Source organism: Typopeltis vanoorti, chromosome 16 (genome assembly GCF_054136105.1).
Source record: "Typopeltis vanoorti isolate ZY-2024b chromosome 16, IOZ_Tvanoo_1.0, whole genome shotgun sequence".
Lineage (NCBI taxonomy): Eukaryota > Metazoa > Arthropoda > Arachnida > Uropygi > Thelyphonidae > Typopeltis > Typopeltis vanoorti.
The window spans coordinates 107,068,997-107,084,734 of record NC_143564.1 but is presented as its reverse complement, the minus strand read 5'-3'; the positions used below and the strand labels follow the sequence as shown (position 1 = coordinate 107,084,734).

The 15,738-nt window shown below is 33.9% G+C and overlaps 1 long non-coding RNA gene across 1 annotated transcript in view; it reads right to left on the bottom strand.

The window, feature by feature from the left end:
* Positions 1-12,233, bottom strand: part of LOC150098249 (uncharacterized) — a 224,200-nt gene extending 211,967 nt beyond the window's left edge. The window contains exon 1 of the long non-coding RNA XR_016549601.1: positions 12,030-12,233. This is a non-coding gene — a long non-coding RNA (uncharacterized LOC150098249). The remainder of the gene's footprint in view (positions 1-12,029) is intronic.
* Positions 12,234-15,738: the final 3,505 nt, after the last annotated feature.

Here is a 15,738-nt window from a genome sequence, read left to right as displayed (position 1 = left end):
TTGATTTTTCAATTTGCCCTATTCCAGTTTCTTCTAGTATGCATTTTTCAATTATATCTGAACAAGAATCAGTGTGTAACTTGCTTTGTTCATGGTCAACCAAACTTTCTTTTCTAAGTCTTGTGCATGGCATAGTTACCCAAGTCACTTCCTTGTTTGTGGGTCGTCTCTTTCCATATTTCATACATGTGGAACACATCATTCCATTATCTTTCACCGCTAACCAATGAAATTTTTTAAACCACTCACTGTGTTAATACCCAATAAGCGATGTTTAGACACACACGTTTTACATTTGAAAGAGACTCTGCAGAAATCGATGATTCTGTTGTTGATTTGTTGTCTTTACTACTATGCTAATTGGTTTCATCTTTCTTAAAATAACTTAAGAGTGTGGTTTTCTGACTTGATTTTTTACTCATTATGGGGTAATTTAATAAATACAAAATATCATTGTTATTAAATTAATCAGAACAAATCACTGAATTGTGCACTGACAGTAATACCCGAGACACATACATAGATCTTAAAGTATTAATTACTAGGAAAGAGAATTGGTATCACTTGAGACTGACGTTATAGTCCTCAAGAGTTTTAAGAATTCCCCAAGATCACAACTATATTGATGTGCAGGTCTATTTTCTTTTACAAAATAAAATATTAAATATTTGACTCACAATCTTCGGACAAAAATCATTATTAAGAAAAATAAATGTAGATTTTTAACATTGATTTTTGCCTTCGATTCAAATTTGCTCAATTTTCACCCTTTATTTCTTTCAAATATCAAAATTATGTCTCTTTTGTAAAAGATCTTTGCAACCGACATTGTTGTATTCAAGATCCTAATTTTTGTCTTCTTCCTTGTACGGATTGGTGTGCATCAAAGTGAATATCCGAAGCTCTCGAGATTGGCTTGCAATGCAAGAAATTGAGCTTGTCTCATGAGTATCGAGACTCTCCGGTTTGATTTCTCATCACTATTAATTAAAAAATGTCTTAAATTATTTTTCGATTCTTGCTCATTATTTAGCCATGTCAATTCACAACATTAACCCCCCAGCCAGCCAGGACGTCGAGATAAATCTGGATATGAAGCTCTAAAACCCATTGAATAACATGGATAAGAAGTGCAATTTGGTGTTACTATTTCATCCACATTGGCTGGCAGGGAGGTTAATTAGTCAGGTGGTTTGCCTGTTCAAAAGGTCCTGGGGAGAATATAGTATGTGTGTGTGTACGTATATATATATATATATATATATATATATATATATATATATATATATATTGTCACTTGGGTTTGTTAGAATTTATAGTGAATCCCTAATAATGCCTCCATGACAAAGGCAAAATAACAGAAGTATTAAACTGTTTGTTTCATTTATTCTTTTCATTCCTAATTTATTGCTTTAAGCAGCTAACATGACCATAAAGCACAGGTTAACAATGCAGACATGAAATCATGAGTTCTGGTTGAATGATTCAATGAAATGTAACAAAATGCATATAAAAAAAAAGCATTTATATCTTTGTTTCATATTACTTTCCACAAGCAAACTGATGTCACACATAGAGAGAATCTGCGTTTAATCTATCTTTTTGTCATATATAAGTGCAATATTATTATAATTATTTTTGTAGTGGACAAAAATTTTACATAATGTTTGCAATATTATTATTAAGAATGCACCTCAAGAGAGAGTCTAAGGATCATCAAGGAATGATCCATTTTTGTGTTCATACTTAAATATAGTAGTGTCCAAAAGCTAAGGATTAACTACATTTTTACCTATATACGAATAAAAATTTTCATGACTACAGCCAAATGTGGACTAAATTTATTGCCAGGATAATAATAAATTATATTACACAAAAAATGTGTCATAAATTTCATACAAATTAAATTGCAATATACGTTTTTGGCAAAAGTTACAATTTCCTAAGCACGTAGTTGAGGAATTAATGTACAATGCTTACAGAAAACTATGCGGAGAGACATTTCATTATGGAATATGTTCATCCCAAACTGAGATGCAGCTCTCACAACATCATAACATGCTTAGCATCAAGTGATTCAGGAGTTCTTGAGGCAAAGACGTCCACTCTTCCTTCAGAGCAATGATAAGGCCTTGTTTGTTTTCTGGAGGGAAATTTCAAGCAGCAATGTGTCTCCTTATTGCATCCCAAATGTGTTCTATAGGGTTTGGATTTGGGGAGTATGCTGGCTACTCAATTCGATTAATATTCTCAGTCTCCAGAAGTATCTCAACTGTTCAGGTACAATGTGGTGTGGCATTGTCATCCATAATAATGAATTCTTCACCTACAGCACCACAGAACAATCGAAAATGACATTGAAGAACTTCATTGCAATATCGTTCACAAGTCATAGTCCCTTTTTCCAGTACTTGTAGCTCAATGCATCAAGTAAGAATAATACTTCCCCACACCAACATATCTATCCCTTTCAAGAAAATTTTCAGGATGGTAAGCAGTACTACTTTCACGCCAGATCAAGTGTCATCTAGGAAAGACTAAAACGACTCTCATCTTAAAGAGCACATTAGCTCAACAGTGTGTTGTGCAATTTTTATGGATACAACACCGCTGAATGCGTTACAATGAGCTGTTCATAAAGGGACACAGACTGCAGGCCTTCAGGCTTATAGGCCTAATTGTTGAGAACATCTTGCCACAGTTTGTCAAAATATCTGCATACCTGTACTTGAATGGAGCTGATTTGCAAGCTGACCTGCCATATTGCATTTATTACATTTTGCTGTTGTAACCAAAAAATCTGTCTTCATGCTCTGTGGTAAAGCGAGGATGACCTCTTAGCAGATGTCTGGGACACATTCTGCTGGTTTGAAACACTGCCCAGAGCCTGGATACAATGCTATGTGAGATTCTAAACTCTCTGGCAATATCAGTAATTGTGCGGTCTCCTTCAAGCTTTCCAATAATTCTTCCCTGCATGAAATCATGTAAATGATGTCTGTGAGATGTTACAAGACATCTAAGTTTGTCACTTTATTCCTCAACAAAGAGAGCTTCCTTCAAACACAATTCACTTAGCTTAGTTTTTTATCCTGTTAAGTGCTACCATGTGACCACATTGTGTGCAATTCAAAAATTTGAATGTGTACCTGCTTTCTAGAAGAAACTGTCAGTTATACAAATTGCCAAAAGCTGATTCATCCAAATTTCCAGTTGTAATTTTCAGAAATAGTGTTTGTCCATAGGTTTTTGGACACCAGTGTAGTTATCACCAAGGAATTTTTATTAATTCATTTTTCCACATCTTGATGCATTCTGCACAAATGTACATTCCCATAGGTGAAATCATTCATAATGATAGTTGTTTGTATCCATAAAATTTATGTCAGTGCAATTTACAGTCTTCTTCAGATGATGTGGTGTGTCATAGTGCACCCAATTGCATATTTTGTCCTATTAACCAGTATATCATACCAAATAGGCTCAAGCCCATTTCCTATATTACTCATATGATCCATTACTTGGAGATTTTTCTATTATGGTCGGATTTAATTCCTCTGCAATTATTTGTAGTACTGTCCTGTACTGCCATTCTTATCTTGTTTATTCTCCTTGAATAAACTTCACATTCAGTTCCTGTAAAAATATCCTCCACAGTCAGCCAGGTCTCACAAAGAATTTCTCAACTTTATTCCTGATGTTTGTAGCATTACTGTACATACATGACTACCAACTACTAGGCTGATGAGTTGAATCTTGAACCAAATACCCCCAACCATAATATTTCCACAGTTAACACTTTTCTTTCTTGACAAAACTAGCCCTGAATTTCCTGGAGTATCTTTTAAAAAAGGCTATCAGTCTCTCTCTGCCATTGCACTCACAATTTTTATCATTTAATTTAATGCATGAATCCACATATATGCCAACTTATGTCTCAATTAAAACATGGATATCTCCTCTTGAATTCAATTATGGTTTGAAATGTTTGAAGTGTGTCTCCACACAATTATTATCTTAAATGGTTGTCCAATCATGCTTCTGCACTTCATCACGTTCTACAAACTACAATTCATTTGGCCTTAGATGCAAAGAAAGTCATGGTCAATGGTTTATCTCCAAGCAAAATACTCAGACTGCTGGGCAGTTTGTTTAAACTTAGCAAAGGGTATTTCATAGCTATGTCTTTGTTTTATATCAGTATTTGAAGCTGACTAATTAGTACTATCTGTTCATGTAACAAAAAAATCAGAGGGACGTATTATTAGGCAGACAATTCTTACGTGACGTCACAATTATGTCTGCAATACTAATTTACTGAAAACCTAAACTAGAGACACTATGTGAAACAAAAATACAATATTTTACTTGAAAACATTAAGGAATTTAAAGGAAACAACTCATAAACAACATTAACTTAACAGCACATCTAGAAATCTACATGACATTCCTTTCCTAGCCACTGCACCACACAGAACTCTCTCACAATAACCAAGACCATTCTCCCATAAAATTGCTAACTGTAACTTGTCAGTATTCTAATAAGTACCTCAAGGAAAATCTAGAAATATGCAGCATATGCACTTTCATTTTCCAGCACTGTTTTTAACATATTATAGAACATGATCAATATCTTCGGGTCTAAACATAGTAAAGACTGCTACTATAACTAAAGCAGAACAATTTTAATACTGCTATACAGTGCATTTCTTTTAAAATTCATTTATTCTATATATTTACTAGGTACACACCATGCACATATTTATATCAAGCCAATCTTGAGTTTTTACTACTGTATATATATATATGAATAAAAAATGGGAAGACAGTTATCTTATTTCACTCTGAATCCAAGCTGAAAATTTTCAGCGCCATGAATACATTCAAGATTAGATATGCAGTTATATGTAAATGAGAATCTAAGCATAACAAGCAATGGGTGTGTGAAGTATAAAAATAAAAAAATATAAAAAAAAATAAAATCTTAGTTTTTTCAATAAAAAAGTTATTAGCCTAAAACATTCAGTAATTTTTTTATTCACAACAAACACACAGAATGTTTCTGTCTTTTGTGATGAAAGAATAAGCTTATTATAAATAGAGCTGAAAATGTAAACTGTACTTTTATTTTTTTTTTTTTTTATGTATTTTAATTTTATTAATTTATTTTTTTTTTGAAACAGATAAAATTAGGTTACTCCAAAGAACAGAAATAAATAAATGAAATAGAAATAGAGGAAACATTATAGGAAGAAGAAAAGTTAATTTGGACAATAAATGGATAGTAGCTAGTTGCCATAAAATTAGAAACCAGCAGAATTACAGCTGCCAGTTCAGATGAAGAGTGCTTATGTTCTATAATATGAAGAACAGTAAATTAATAAGAGAAGATTTGGATTAACTGTTACCATATGAAGTAATTTTTATGGAGGTTTTCGATGTTATATAACCAAACATTCAAGAGGGAATAATTTTCCTTGGATCTTTTTTTTTTTCTCCCATTTCTTGTTTTATTAGTAACAAAATCTAATGTCAATATATGATGACAAACATACATTTATGGCATAATTCCTTCCACAACTCTAGTAAACTATTTATCAACCTACTAACCGGACAAAAAGGAAAACTTTTCAATATTTGAAATAACAAAATTAAGATAATTGAATGATTATTTTATTACATAATAAAATTAATTATTCTACATATGGATAATATAAAATTAAAACTGATTGAAAAATATTGAACGTTTTTTCACTTGGTTCTACTATAAATTAAAGATGCCAAGAAATTATATTCTTGGTTTCATCCTTTATCCAAGTGTAAACAAACAAAGTTTGCACATGAAATAACTTCACAATGGGGCTACTTGTATATAGAGGCTAATGACTTCACATCAATTGCCTTAGTATCCCATAATGCAAAGCACATATCCTTATGGACAAGCATAATGATAACCATTATGGGAAGGACCACTATTCAAACAGGTTTTGATCTTTATTGAAGTCTCATCAGCAGGAGTCAGACCCAGAAGTGATACCAAGGTTGAAGTAATGCAGAAGTCATATTTCCATATACAAGTAGTCAAAAGGTGTCACACCTTATTACTAAATTACTCTGGATTAGAGAAAAATGTCGTAAGTTTTTTGCCTTAATCACAATTGATGTGAAGTCATTAGCCTCTATATACAAGTAGTCTAGTTATGAAGTTAGTTCACATGCAAACTTTATTTCCTTACACTTGCATAAAGGATGAAGCCAAGAATATAATTTCTTGGTATCTTTAATTTAAAACTAATTGAAAAGTAATAATCAGAATCAGAAAAAGTAAATTTATGTCATAACTTTTTTTTTCCACTTTTATAAATGCTTACAGGTTGTAAATATTTATAAATTAAGCATATAATTACTAAGTGTCTAATACAATGTTTGGTTCACAGAGTAGAGTCCCAGCTTATGTTTTCCTCCCACTCCACTCCCAACTGTCTCTCACACACAGTGACACCCTTCAAGAACATGCCAACACACACTAAGGAGGCCCAGAGCCACTTCCTTCTTCTAAGGTACAGTAGTAAAGTAGTTCTGCAGATGCCATCAGACAGCACACAAAAACAAACTTGGTAGTAAAACATTTAGGTGGCATCCTGATCAGCTGGCACTTAACCCTGCTGCCATTTACCCTGTCTGAGTCGTGCCTGGAGGAAGGTCATACAGTGGTCTACAATGGGTACTGCTGAGGTCATGTTATGGCATGGAAACTGGATGCACTCTGTATGAACATGTCTAAAAGTCCTTGAAGAAAGATTTTTCACTTAGTAAATTATACTTTTTTTTTTTTTTGGTCCATCTTTACGAGTTGCCTCAGTCCAGAAGATACTTCAGGTGCAAACTTTGTTTACTTACACTTGGATAAAGGATTAAACTATATTTATTATAGTCTAACCAAGTGGAAAAACTTCCAACATCTTTCTCTAAATCCAGAGTAATATAATAATATGGTGAGACACCTTTTGGCAACTCGTATAGGTAAATATAACTTCTCCATTGCTTCCACCTTGGTATCACCACCTCTTGGTCTGGCTCCCACTGATGAGACCTCAATGTAGGTCAAAACCAGCCTGGGCCTTTCCCTTAATGCATAGCATTATACGTGTCTGCAAGGAGATGTGCTTTGCATTATGGGAGTTACTAAGACAAGGAGTGATGAGAGCTTGGCCCACCTTTACCACGAGTTGCCTCAGTCCTGAAAATGCTTCAGGCGCAAACTTTGTTTGCTCACACTTGGATAAAGGATTAAACTAAATTTATTATAAATTATACTTTCCAAGAAATTATATTCTTGTTTAATTCTTTACTCAAATATAAACAAACTAAGTTTGCATGTAAAGCATCTTCATGACTAGGTGCATGTTCCCTGCTTTTTTTTCCTTTCATCTCGATTCAGCACCATTACAACAACAACAAATTCAAACAGATACAGTTTTACTATAGTTTTAAAATAAAACAATAAACTTTGCTCAAAAAAAATCTAAAAAAATTAAAAAACTGCAAAAAACCTTACAAAAAATCTCTTCTGCATTCAGTTAAACATTCATGACATGAACACAAATTTAAATGATGTGTAGTAGCATTACCTAAAGACATCCAGAACTTTTTTTTTTTTTTTTTACATGACTCCCACTCATGAAAGAATGTCAGTACAATACATTAGTAACATGAATGGATTAAGGATTTCTTTTTTCTATTTTGAAATTAATTATATATATATATATATATATATATTTTTTTTTTTTTGTCTTTTGATTGGTTTTTTTTACATATTTCAGAAACCTTGCACTAAAGACTTTTGCAAACCTCTAATAAGCAGGGCGATAATCTTACACCAGGCAATAAAACCATTGCTCACCTAAGGACAATCACAGACATCCGTACACACAGTGGGATTTGAACCCATAGCCTACTGGTTGAAAAGTGAATAGGCTAACCAACTGGCCAACCAGGAACGAAAGCCAAATTACTGCCATAACAACTACAATTCATCTTAACTGTACTCTGATTCCTTCCACAAGATGGGCATGGTACTTTTAACCTGTGGCTTATTTTTTGCCTCATTATATATTTTAAAAGCAGGTCTGCTGTTTCTCTACTGCTCCTCATTCTGACCTCTTTGAATTCTTATCCTTGAAGCTTAATTTCCTGCAATCCAACTATCCTAATAGTGAATTCATCTTCCATTTTACCAATTCTACTGACCAAGTTGGAAGAGATGCTAAGCTATATGCTGCAAGCAATGATATAAAGCAAACTGTTCATTTGTCAAGCAGAATAAATGACAATCATTTCCACTTGCTCAACATTTTGAATTGTTGAGTAAGCCAAATTATCCTTCTAGTTATCTTTCCAGCTTCTCCTCTTGATAATTCCAATCATAGTGTCATACCAGTTTCATCTGTAGTGTAACATGCTCACCTCAACTATTTGCAATTTCATATCCTTTGATACTACAACACAGTGAGAAGAACTCTGAGGCTTTTACTTCAGCTATATATTCATACATAAGCCTACAACACTTGCAAAATAATCATGAACAGACCTAATGGAAATTTGTCATATGTGCCAATGGCAATCACTCCCTCTAGTCCACTGCAAAAAGCTTTTTTTGGGGCAATTTCTGCCAATCCATGCTACTGCTTCACTCCCTCCTTCTCTCTCTCACACATAAACAATATACTTAACAATAAATCTGTCCTCCTGTTCAAGTGACCAAGGTAAATCCCCTCAAACTTTACTTGGAACAATGACCACGTGCTCCTGTAGTCTTCTGTCAGAAAGTCATCAAAAAATCGTAAAATTTAAATAGCAAGAAAGCTTCTGGTCATGTTGGCACCTCACCACTTCTACTCAAGAGATGTGCTCCTGAATTAATGCCTATCCATCATCTCTCCACTGTATCATACAGTTAATCATCATCCTTACAGCATGAAAGCAAGGCAATTTACATAATAATCAGTGACTACCATATGGATTACACCAGTCTAGATCTAGTAGATCTCTTTGCATACATCATGCACCTCTGGATGTGCAATAGGAAATGTGAAGAAACTAGTATTATTACATTTGATATTTCTGACACATTTGACAGGGTTGGGCATCAAGGGCCCCTTAGAAAATCTTCATTTCCACATCTCATAATTGAATTACCAATTTTCTCTTGGATCATTCACTGTATGTTATGTTAGAGGGTGTTCTCTTTTCAGATTTTCCTATTAATGTAGGCGTTCCTCGGGGCTCTGTTATTTCACCTACACACTCTCTTGGTCATGCATATATAAATGACCTCTCACTGATCTCAAACACAATTCACAGTTCTGCTGATGACAGCAGTTTTCATTCCTCTAACTCATATGACAAACCCCACAGTGCTCAAACATCTTAAGCATCAAGATCATTTACTATCAGTGCTTTAAATATTGATATCATTACCATTCTCTGATGAGATGATAACAATCTATTCACCTTTAATGCTTCTTCCAAAATACAATTGTCTTTTTTACCTTTACCTTTATCTTTTTTTTTTTTTTTTTTTATAAAAACAAATTATAATCCACCCAACTTGGACACTGCTGTCACATTTTTAGTGGTGCACTTAAAACCTCTCTAAAAAGTGCTGCTGCTGCTATTCAGAAGTGGGCAGCTCAGTTACTTGTGAACTAATTCTCTCACACTGACCACTGTCTCAAATGCATCTCTTCTACAGATACTGCCATGGACACTGTTCATAAGAATTGATGCCTATCATTACCCCCACCCCATTTCTGCTAAACATATAGTAATAACAGAACAGCTACTCAACATCCTTTTACTGAACTACTGACTCACCAAACTTGCTACTCCATTCATCTTTCTTTCCATCTACCATGGTTCTGTGATACAGCCTTACTCATTACGTATTTCACAAAATATAAACTCCCAGCTATTCAAAAAGAGTATCAACTTACTTTTCACTTGAGTCTTGCCCATACAAGACACTGACTTGACTGAGGCTTTGTAGCCGTTCATGTGTGGAAGAGGAGGAAAAAAATAAAAATAACAGCCTATAGTGGAAGTCATAAATAAATATGTCATGCTAAAGGTATGAATTTCAAGCCACAAGAATCATGTTTATGATTTGCAACATTCACAGATTTCTTTTTTTAAAGCATATCTATTATCCTGCAGATGTTTAAAATTCATCCTTAAGCAACTGATTGATAATATAAATCAGTGCGACATCAATAAATATCAATTCAAAAATAAAATCAAAACTAATAACTAGAAGTTTTGTTTGTTTATCGGTTTTAGTCATATGAACATTTCTATATATGTCGATTATATTATATACTGTGTTATAGCAAAACCGGTAAAATACAAAATTCTAGTTGTTTATTTGCAACATGACCAGGTCCGGTTTACATAGGCTTCTTTTTTTTTTTGTTATTTTATTCGTAAAACAAAGTAATAGTAAAAGATTAGCACGATGACAACAACTACGATATTATGTTGGATTCCGGTGAACGTTGGCGTGCTCTTCGCTATACATGTTATGTATAAACGCCAAAGAGCTCTCTTGCTATATCGTTCTGACTCTTAACATTTATTTCATAATTTAAGTGTATATAGTTTTAATCTTATTACAGATTAATTTATTACTATTCATTCATTCACATTTTATTCACAGGCAAATTTATTAATATTCATTTATGAAAAACGAGTGAAACAGCTTTCGGAATGAATATAAACAAACACAAGATCCGATGTGGTGCTATACATATACCATTAAGCTATCTTTTATATCAGAGGAAAGAGTGTTATTTTGAAATTATAGCCTAATAAATATGAAGCCAGCTTACTATGAACCATATGTTCTCATAGCTGGTTTTTAATTTTTTATGGGATGAAATCCCATAAAAAATTAAAAAGCCCTGTTTCAGGCTGGTAAAAACCCTTCCACCTGCGTATGAAACTGGCTAACTCGCCTTCAGTTGCAAAAACCCTTATACATTGTTTTCGTGTTTCTACACATAATTCGAACTAAAGTCATCAAACCAAAAAGGCATAATCGATACTAAGCTACAGAAGCTCGAGGCAGTGCAGAGAAAATACCATTATTATACAATTGAGTAGATTTTCAAACATTTGTCAACAGGGAAATATATATCTCTTGTTTCAAATCAGTTAAATAAGCATATATGAAGTCATTCTATGGTTCAAATAGCCGGAAAAAGTAAGGTGATTGTTTATTTAATTTTAAGCAATACACAAATAATCTGTTATATACATGTGTGTGTGTGTGTGTGTGTGTGATTGTTTATTATATAATATGATATATATAATCAAACGTACACATGCTAACAAAATAATATCGTTTTTCGCGCCAATTTGCATATTTAATATATTCATAAAACACTCAAAGTACATAGTTTGTAGTGAGTTTAATTTTCTTGCTATTTGACATGAGAACTGTACTCCATGCAGAAATATAATTATAACGTTGAATTACTGGGAATAATGTTATTATATTTGTCTATTATCTCAAATAAATTCTCTTTTCAAATTACTTTCCAGACAAGTCAGCGCACAAATGTAATATATTTTACTTTTATATACATGGTACATAATGAACTCAGATATAATTAAACTGAAAAGTATAAAGAGTTAACTAGGAGTGAGAATTATTTTTTTCTCTGCCATAGAGTATTTTTCATTTTATTTTTCTTTATTTGTTTTGGTTACTTGTTGTATATCCATCTTTTTATATACATACAACTGATAAATCAACATTTTTGTATTATAATTCTGAATGACAGATTTCACAAAACCAGAGTATGCGAATACATCTAGCATATAAAGACTCGTGAGCCAAAGCCAATAAATCAGCTTTTTTGATTTTTTTTAACCTGCATCAGATAAAACAGCGCACAATAATATACATTTAAATTACTAAATAGAAGATGCAGATGATCAGAATGATTATTACCGTGCATCACACTTACCGTCTCTCAGTGATATAATCGGATACCGCTTGAGAAACAAGTTTTCACTATTGGCTACATCAAAAAGCATGCAATAGTAAAACAAGTATGGGGACGAAACACTTAAACACAAATTTCAGAAAGAAAGTAGCATCGTATTGCAAATGTTAATATACACCACAAGAAAAAATTTTCATTTAACTCAAAGAATCAAAACACACACTACTCGCCATCGACATCACATAAGTCTCAGTTATGTACTTCCCAAGATTTGCGCATGCCTTCATGCACCACCTGGTGGTTGGATAGCTTGGGAACTTCCCTTGAAAATATATGCGATATACACCAATGACAGGAAAAGAAGTTGTCTAGTAGTAGTCATTCAATAAAACACAAAAGAATGATATTAAAAAACGTCGACATGCGAATGCATGATAGAATCAATAAATATTCCTGAAATATGCGAACCAGTTAAATTAAACTGCATTACGAACATTCTCACTACAAGCTTCGACCTCCATAAGTTATTTAGTATTATTTATATACTGTATATATAAGTTACTTTATTAAAAAAAAAAAAAAATCAGCTAACGCCTTGTAAACATTTATTATGAAATAAATGACGAGGGAGAACAAAAAATAGAGTATAATGATGTACTCTTTATTCTTTAAATTGCCCGAATAGACTACGTCATGAGGTGCATAAACATAAAAATAAAACAGCAAAATGCATTAAATAGATGTCAAAGTTACTTGTATGTATTTTCAGTTTGCCCGGGAAAACTGAAAAGCTCCATACACAGAATACGCACACATCCAGAGTTTTCTTCATGATCTGTCTCATCATTAACAAACCCCAAAAACTAAGTATCATTTCTTCATTGGGAACCAGTGTCCACACTGTCATTATTTATGAAGAAATTTCCCAAAAAAAACTATAGTTTTTTAACAACTTTTCAGAAAAGTTGCATTCATAAAAAGTCTGTTTCGAAATTCATTTTTTAATCACAAGCACAATCTGTTCAAGATTATAATGAAATGAAAGATTATGTTTCTCTCCCGTACATTAGCTCCATTACAACCAAGTCAGTAAAAATTCTCAATAAAGATACGATCCGAATCACATTTCATCTCTAATCAAATTTAGATCCTTATTTCGTCAAGCAAAACCAAAAACATAACAGCCTAAAGTATCCAGGTGTGATCGCATGTCAATAATTGCGGATAAACAGAAAAATCCATAACTACTTGTATGATGAACATGTTAGGGATATCATATGAAAGATGCAGGGTCTCAGCTCCAGTGGCGAACCCAGAGGGGGGAGAGAGCCAAGGGCCCTTCCCCCCAAAGAAAAAGGGAAAAAAACCTACAACATTTTCCAAAAATCTTTTCCTAATTAAATTTTTTTTTTTTTAATCTATGTTGTGGCGTGTCTTCTATTTCTATACTACTTATGAATTAGCGATCATTGCAGACGCTCAGTCATAGGTTGTATGCGATGTGTAGTGTGTATTCTGAAATCGTCTACTCAACTCGTCCCCCCCCCCACGAGATTAAATCCTGAGTGCGCTACTGCTCAGCTCTATCCAATCATGTTCTTAACACTGCTGATCCCGAAGACAACTAATCCACCACACATCTAGTAAATTGGAATAGATCTATGTAGATGCGATGATGAGTCTGAAAGAAAAATATTGGAATCGACAGAAATAACCTTAATGTAAATCTCAGCTACAACGTATCAGATTGCTACTGCTCTAGTATTCAACTATGGTGAATCCGAGACTACTACTACACCACCAGGCTCAAGTGTGTTTGGGGGGGGGTTGGGGTTACACGCACATTTTTCTATTGATCTGTTGCCTTATTTTGTTTATTTATTCAATTAAAACAAGTGCAATGTAGTGCGGTTAAATCAAATCAAGGCTCTTCCTTACGTGCAATAACTATGTCAAAGAGGTTTATTTGTGTCTAACTCAATGAGAATTTTAATCTGCTCTGTCAAAGAAAAGTCTTGATAAGTAATTTCATCTAAAAATTATAAAATTAAAAAATTATTTTACTGCATTTATTTATATAAATAAATAAATGCAGTAAAACACTTTGCCGAATAAAGAGGCATTACTGCCAGTATTTACACATTTCCCGAGGCTGGCTGGACCCTAGGTGTTAGAGTGCTCCAGGGCCCTCCTCATTGTTTCGGACCCTTAAATTGGCCCAAATTTTTCCGGGCCCAAGCTAGAGCCTATTGCGCCTGTTCATAAGCATGACCCTGGGTATTAGAAGATTTATAATTTATTTATTTATTTATGTAAAAGGCAGCAAAACTTGCTGGAATGCACCAACAAAAAAGCAGCCAGCTGGTATGTATGTGGGATGGTCTGAAAAGTTATTGGCATAACAATGAAAAAATGAATTAATATAATTTCAAAATTATTTTTATTTTTAACATAATCTCCCTTAAGAGTAATACATTTATTCCAGAGATGCTCCAGCGCCATTATCCCGTCCCAGTAGTGGTTCTCAGTAAGATCTACAAAATACCCCTCTACAGTTGCAATCACCTCTTGATTTGAAGAAAAACGCTGACCAGCGAGGAAGGGATTTAGTTTTGGGAAGAGATAGAAGTCAGAGGGAGCCAAATCTGGGGAATAGGGTGGATGTTCCAACAATTCATAGTGCAGATCCCTTAATTTTCCCATTGCCAAAACACCTTTGTAAGCAGGTGCATTGTCCTGATGAAAGATGATTTTTGTCTTCTGCAAACCGGGTCTTTTCTCGCGAATTTTTTCGTCTAGTTCTGGTTAAAAGATCGCAATAATATTCTCCGGTTATTGTTTTACCCTTTTCAAGATAATTAATAAACAAAATGCCTTTAGCGTCCCAAAACACCGATGCCATGACTTTGTCCTCTTTGGTGCTGAACAAGCGAATTCTGTCCACTGTTTTGACTGCTGTTTGGGTTCTAGTGTATAATGGTGAATCCAAGCCTCATCCGTAGTAATAAATCGACGCACAAAATCAGTTTTATTCTTGTTAAAGCGCTCCAAGCACTGTTCAGAGATTTTCATTCGAGTGCGTTTTTGATCTGCTGTGAGCAAGAGCGGCACCCATCTTGCGCAGAGCTTTTTCATTTGCAATTCTTCATGCAAAATATATCCTACACGTTCTTTTGAAATGCCTATAGTCTCAGGAATTTCACGCACTTTGACTCGCCGGTCATCCAATACATATCATGCGCTTGATCAATGATTTCTGGTGTTGTTACACTTTTTGGACGTCCTTCACGTGGATCATCTTCAAGGCTGGTACGGCCCCGTTTAAACTAGGCAGCCCATTTCTTAATTGTCGAAAACGAAGGAGAAGAGTGCCCGTTAACTTTTGTGAACTTCGAATGAATTTCTTTTGGCGTTAAACCTTCTTTTACAAAGAAATTCATAACCGCACGATACTCAATTTTATCTATTTCAAAGGATACAGACAACACTTTGGCTTCCGACAGCTGTATAAAAATAAACTACTTGATAGAATCAATTGCAATTTCATATAGATGCTTATGACAGATGTACTACCAACTTAGAAAACAAAATCTTGTCGATAGTGTTGCTATCTATGATCGAGGCCGAGAAAATTTCCGACCACCCTCGTAAAATATACGTCAACGAAAATTCACACTTTTGTAATTCTTTTTGGATGCTTCTGGTGGCATTGGTAACTAAACGTTTACTT